We start from the raw sequence: 7,425 nt of genomic DNA on the forward strand, positions 1-7,425 counted from the left end.
AATCCATGTCAATTGACTTTTCAGTATTAGTAACAAATTTTTTTCCATGAAAAACTGAAAATTAATGTAGTTTGGCGTACCTTTCTTTCCCCTTTCAAATTCTGGTTATTACTGCTCCATTTTTATTTTAAAGGCTTTAGGATATTAACAAGGTCTACGTCAAGTTCCCCATTCTATATATTGTTTTTCAGTCTTCCTCCATTCATCAGGTTTAGTTAAGAATTAATTTTTTTTTCTTTCTTTTATTTTTTTTAGTAATTGGGGCATGATTCTCTTCTCTGGTGGGATCACTTCCGATCTCTGGAACACACTTTGCCTTTTCTGCTCACCACTCCTACCCCTTGCCTTTCCTTATCGGGTCCTCTGAACTATCCTGTTTGGTGTTATTAGTAACTGTCTATATGCCATGGCTCCTCACCTATACGACCAGAGGTCTCTGAAGGTGAGAGCACTTGGCTATTCTTCATAGTGTCTATGCGGAACAAAGCACCCAGAAGAAGTTCAGTAAGATACACTTTTTGAATGGATGAATGCAAGCACGTTAATTTTATTTTTTAGCTTTCTCCACCATGAATACTGCTGCAACAAATATCCTAACATATATGTCCTCTCTGATGCTTTTATTTCTACAGTAGAGAGTACACAAAGTGAAGTTATTTGTATTTTAAATAAAAGATGTTGCTAGATTCCTTTTCCCAGAGGCTATGATACATATTTCTCCTAGCTCTGTATGGGAGTACTGCTTTTCTCACATCTCTTTTAGAAATAAGCATTTCATGTTTCATGTTAATCTTTGATGGGCTTATATATTTAAAGTGGTACCTCATTATTATACATTTGCATTGCCCTTATTTTGCACATATTTTCATATTTTTAAAATCTTTTAAATTTTCACTTCCGTGAATTTGTTCTTCATGTGAATTTTCATATACTTTATCTAATTTCCTGTTCATTTGCTTGTTTCTTCTTATCAGTTTATAAGCTTTTTGTGTATTACTGTTGTTTATTCTCTGGCAGACTTGAGAACTGCAAAAACTCTTTCTAAATATATTGTTTATCTGCTGATTTTGTTTATTGTATAATTTTAAATTCTTCATAGTTTATTTTATGTCTTTCAATAAGATTTTACAGTTTTTTTATAAATTAATTGGCAAATTTATCCCTAAGTATTTTGTAGTGTTTGTCTATATTAGAAAAAAAAATTATTTTCATTTCTTTTCTAGACCCTTATAATTAAAATAAAGAAAAGTTACTGATATTTCAGTATTCATCTTGTATCCAACTATTTTACCATTACTGCTTGATGTTATGGTTGTTACTCAAATTTGTTGAGTGTTATAGGGTTTCAATCATACCATCAGCAAAAGTAGATAACTTGATTTCATCTTATTCAAACCAGTTATTTCAAGTTCTTGGTATTTTTGCATTACCTAGGACTTCTAAAACAATGTTAACTAATAATGGTGGTGGTGGGTATGCCTTCATAGTCCATAATTTTAATTAAAAAATGTTTTAGTATTTTATTTATTTTATGAAGAGATTTCTGTTTCCTTTTCCTTATTTTCCCCCCTTTTAATTAGGTAATCTAGTTCATTTTACCTTCTCATTAATAATTACATTTCTTTCCCCGATTTCCATTAGCAGGCATATGTTAGTTTACTATTTCTATGAAGAAAAGATTTCAGCTTTTTCCCCAAACAAGGATGGCTCCACAAAGACCCTCTGTTCTCCAGGTTCCACACTTCCCCTCAAACCCAACAGGATGTTGAGGTGACTAAGAGGGAGAGACACATTCCAGGCAGAGACCCCAGGATGGGTACAGGCATGGAGGCAGGACTGAAGAATTAGTGTTGTGTCATAGTGGGAGAGGCTGTTACAAACAAACAAACAAACAAACAAATAAAGAAAGAAGGGCCAGAGAGGCAAGTGATGCCACTGTGAAGAGTTGGGGCTTTTCATCTATGGGTAACATAGATCCGGCAAAGTCTGGGGCACAGACATTTATAAATGCTAACCTGACAGTGGGTATAGGGCCACGTTTTTTGCCCTGGAGGGGGTGGGGCGGTAATCAGGAGACCACTGTTTGCAGTCCTTCAAGTGTGAGGGACAAGGGTCGGCAGGCACAGAAGGGGAAGGAGAGGTGGTCAGTACGTGAGGAAGTGTCGATGGCTTTTGGTGGTGGACCAGGTATTAGGGGTGAGAGATAAGGTGACCAGAGGAGTTCATGATTTTTCCCATTAGAATGTGTGAATCCTTAGGATTTTTTGTCATATATTTTAGTTTTATATTGTTACTATAGTAAATTATTACAAACCATGTGAGTTAAACCAGCAGAAATGTATTATCTTACAGGTCCAGAATGAGTCTTACAGAGCTAAAATCAAGGTGTCTGCAAGGCTGCTTTGCTTCTGGGGGCCCAAGGGAGAATCCACTTCCTGGCCTTTTCCAGCTTCTAGAGGCCACCTGCATTCCTTGACTGGTGGCCCCTCCCTCCATCTTCAGAGTGCTTCACCTGACCTCTGTTTCTGCTGTCATTTCTCCTTTTCTGACTCTGTCCCTCCTATCTCCCTCTTATAAGAACTGTTGTAATTATATTGGACTCCCTTCAGTAACCCAGTATAGTCTCCCCATCTCGAGATCGTTAATCATGTCTTCAAAATGCCTTTTACCATGTAAAGCAACATTCACAGATTCTAGGATTTAACACATGATATCAGGGTGGGGGTGGGGGAGCAGGTCATAATTCAGCCTACTACACAAAAATGTGTGCTAAGCTTCTCTTTTCCGAAATGATCAGTTTCAGCTAAACATACGTTAATTAGGTTTTCTTTACTATCTGTATCTTATTGCCATTTCTGCTTGTTTGGTACCATGCCACACATTTTGTGTCAGGCTGGGTCTATTTGGGCAGCTTTAATTCTTTCTCTCTTACTCTCACTAGTACAGAATACCACGAATCACTCATTTTTCTTTTTAAAATATCTTTTTCTTTTCCATCTTCCTTCTTGTTGCATTTTTACCTCTTTATCTCAAAGTTTCCAAATTCAAAAAGTACAAATACATATAAAGATCAAACATGTGCTGTACTTTAGGTCCAAAGCAATTTCCTCAAGAATTTGCTCATGATGGCAGATGGCCGTTTAAACATAGTAACCCATATGTTTCTTTTAAATTCAACCAAAAGCAGATAAGTGCCCAGTGAATAATCCTGGATATTTAGCATAAGTAATCTGGGATTCTTATGCTCTTCAGACAAACACATAGCAAAAATTTATCTGGACATTATTATCAGCCCTTCTTCCTTCCCATGACAAACAGGACCGAAGATAAATTTCTTTTTTAAGATTACTTGCCATCTGTCCTTTGAAGATATCTGCGTCTGTGGAAGTTTATTTCATGTGCATAAATTCAAGATAGTGTAGCACAGAGAATAACAGCGCAGGTTCTAGAAAAGACAAACCATGGTCAACCATAGGTCCATCGATTACTGACCTTGGGAAAGACTCCTAAAGGCTCTTTACTTTTTTTGGAGAGTTTAATAAAGTAGGACTTCAGTTATTACTTGAGTATTCTAGTTTAGTTTACCTATCGGTTAGATAACAGTACTTAGCAGGATTATATTAAATAAAATAATTTGTGCAAAGCACTTAATCCAAGACAAACATGCAGTCAATTCTCAGTAAATATCTTTTTATCAGGCCCCATTAAACACGAACCAGACACATCAAACAGATTTGTTCCCCAGCTTTGGTCAGCCTGAAAAACAGAAACACCCTGAAGCAATAGGACCACCGTCAGAAAACTTTCAAGGCCCTTATTCTCCCTATGCTTTTCATTAATGTCGGCCTCACCCTCTTTCATTGATTAGAAAGAAACACACTGGTTTGTGCTGTCAGTATTCCAAGATTCCGAGGATATGTTTTTTCCAAAGGAAATAGGCAAAAGAAAGATCTAGTTCTCTAGAATTTCTGTTGCTGTTAGTCACATTTCTATGTTCTCTTCCATGTAAAGCTATAAACCTACTTTTTTTTTTTTAAGGATTTAATTAGGAATTGGGGGAGGGGAACAGACAAGTTTCTGTCCTTTTGTTCTTCAGTCTAGCTGTGGAGGATGTCACTTCATTGGCCCATGTTTGTATTATGATCATTGCACTCTTCCCGGCTGAGGCAGTTGGTCGCCGGCCATTGGACGGCCACTCACAGTAGCTTACAGCAGCCCATTGCAGACCCACTGCAGCCTACTCATGGCAGCCCAGCTCCAGATCGAGCTGTTGTTCACCATCTTAGCTGTAGAGGGCAACATCACTGGCCCAAGTGGGAACCGAACCAGCAGTCCTGCTGCTCAGAGCTCGTGCTCCCAAGCCAACTCTTAACCGACTACACCACTTGGCCGTCCCTAAACCTACTTTTTAAAGACTCTAAAAGTCTCTTTACTTTTTCTGGAAAAATTTTATAAAGTAGGATTTGTTATTCAGACAAATCCTGGAGGAGCCCATGTTCCCTTTGCATGGCAGAATAAAAGGCCAAAAAGCTGACTTTGGTTAGCAAGGGTGAAACTGGAAGAGAATATAGTAGAATAATTTAATAATTTAATTGTGTCAGAGCTACTTTGCTGAAAGTTTCTGAGCAAATCGAATGAGTAAATACAGTTGCTCAAATATAATAATTTAAAAGAATGATATGACAGTTTGTCTCCTTTCTCAGGATTTTCTTAAATCCTTCTTAATCTGCTTAAGTATTATCAGATTGCCACAGTAAACTGTGCAAGATTGGAAAAGCATGAAAAAATGATTTTTGAGGCATAAAGTCAAAATTTGCATGAGGCACCAGTGCTGGGCTGGACAGCTGGTGAAAGCATGACTGTACCTGGAGGTTTAAACCTCAGTATTTCACTTCAGTGTGGCATTTTTACCAAGCAGTGACGGCCAGGTCCTTCCTGACTCCAAGACCCTTGAGTGTGGAGTGATGGTGTGCAGGCTCTTCATGTCATCTTCTTTTCCTCCAAGGCCTTATTTGGAAATTCCAGAAGTGGCTTAGTGGTGAAAGATTGTTCAAGTACTTACCTCTCCTTTTTATCCCCTTCAGAGAAAACATTCAAATACTCAGAAAGCCAAAGCTGCTTTTCATATCTGGATCTCAAAGCCCTGAATATTTATAGTTCTTAGAGAATTCCAAGTATCAAGCTCAGGTAGGATGCTATTTTTAGTTGGTTGCTTATTTGACAACTTACGTGGCATGGTTAACGCACTAGAAAATAACTTTTCTGACTATCATTGCATTACATTCAAATTTGGAAAATGGAGAATGGTACAAATAAGAAAATGAGAATACCCATGATACCGCTATCAATGTTGACACTTTGATTTCTTTTCCTCTCCATATATGTACATGCATATAGACCCATCATATTCAGATTTTAATGATGCTTTCAAATTTTATATATAACTTTTATTCTGTTTTTATTAATATGTACTTTATTTCATCATTAGAACATAAGCACTCCCTCATGCCAATAAATATTTTTTGAAAATGCCATTTTGCTAGCTAAATAATGTTTGTTTTTTCTTTCTTTTTTATTTTTATTGGGGAATAGTGTGTTTTTCCAGGACCCATCAGCTCCAAGTCAAGTAGTTGTTTCAATCTAGTTGTGGAGGGCGCAGCTCAATGGCCCATGTGGGGATTAAACCGGCAACCTTGGTGTTATTAGCACTGCGCTCTAACCAACTGAGCTAACCGGCTTCCCTAAATAATGTTTTTTAAAATGTGATTTTAATAGCTAAATAATACTTTGTTTTATCTATGCATAGCATAAGAAAATTGGTTCTCCTTTTTCTCACTAATGTGGCAGCCCTGGAACTAAATAACCATTAAAGGCAGAAATCTGGAAAGAGAATCTCTGGGAATAGTCAGAGGATTAAAGGTATAGATAGAAAATATCAGATGAACATAAAGTGTCAACGTCCTTAAGCACTGCCCTGATCCTTTCAATGACTTTTACTCCTGGATAAAGCCCAGACTCCCAAGGCTAGCATTCAAGGCCTCCCCCACTTTGTTACAACTTACTTTTCTAACCTTAGTTTTTACTGTACTTTTTTACACTCACTCCCCCATGTTTCTGCCAAGTGGAGCAGTTTACTCTCCTCTACATAGAAGTCTAAGGCTTTTGTTCCCTTCATAGTTGTGCTCTCTCTTTCCCCTTCACTTTAAATGTCTCTGCCCTTCCTCAGAGTGACTCGTCTACATTTTATCCATTGATTCCTCACACAGCTCTAATTCCTTCACGGAGCTTCGCTGGTTCCCCTAAATTTATTTTAATGATTCTCCTGCAGCGTTCCTCCTATAATATTTGACCACACAGCAGACAATGGCAAGGACATTTGTGTCTGATATCTTGCCATTTCTTTATCTTTCTTGGCTCGTCTTCTCAACCCTAGGACAGGTTTCTCCCCATCTGTGTGTCAGGGGCTTACCTTACATCCTCTGTCTTCTCTATACTATAGCTTATTATATTAGATCTCCACGCTCTCTCGATGTTAGGGGAATTATTGAAAAGTAAAAAAAGTGCTTTACTTTTTCTATATAGTCTGCCTTCTAAAACCGTGGTCTTCAAATAAATCTGGCTTGAAATTGAAAAAAGAGCAGTGATTTTTGGTTTTTGGTTTTTTTTTTTTAGCACAGTGATTCGTTCTCACTTGGGTTTTTCTCTGCCTCCACAAAACAATGAATGGGTGAGTGGGGAAGTCTTGGGACAGGTAGGGATTACATATTATCAGAAATGAAAATATGCTGGATTCATATTTCAAAATTATTCCCACTATATCATGAAGAGATTATTACTGACTTTGGTAGGAGTGGATTCAGAAGCTAGATAGAGTTTATTGCACAGTGATTGAGAAGTAGTGAACTGTATGCTTATCCCTTCTAGAATCTAGAATCTTGCTGTGAAAAGAAAGGTGAAATAGGGCTGTAGCTAGTAGGGAGTACAGGATTCAGAAAAATTTGTATTAGGTTGTTTTCTTTTTAAGATGGAAGAGATTAGACTCCTATAAGAGCTAGTAGAAATAGGAGTTGAAGACAGGAAAAAGTGTTTGAATGAAAGACTGAAGATCCAGAAAAGGCGAGAAGAGGTTGTTGCAGACCAGAGAAGTTTTTTTAAAACTCAAGGCTCAGTCAATGCTTTCTAGGCATGAAAGCCCATTGAATAGTTAAATACTTAGTTTTATTAGAACAGTGTTTCTCAAATATAGACATCAGAATCAGCAGGGATATTTATTAAAAATTTGGGTTCTCAGGCCTTACAATCCAAGCCAAGATTATAAGTCAGTTGGTCTGGGACAGGGCCCAGGACTCAGCATGTTAATGAATAACCCATGAAATTCTCATGATGAAGAAAGTTTGGGAAACACTGTCAGGACACTGCTAAATG

The sequence above is a fragment of the Hipposideros armiger genome, unplaced genomic scaffold (genome assembly GCF_001890085.2).
Source record: "Hipposideros armiger isolate ML-2016 unplaced genomic scaffold, ASM189008v1 scaffold_563, whole genome shotgun sequence".
Taxonomy (NCBI): Eukaryota; Metazoa; Chordata; class Mammalia; order Chiroptera; family Hipposideridae; genus Hipposideros; species Hipposideros armiger.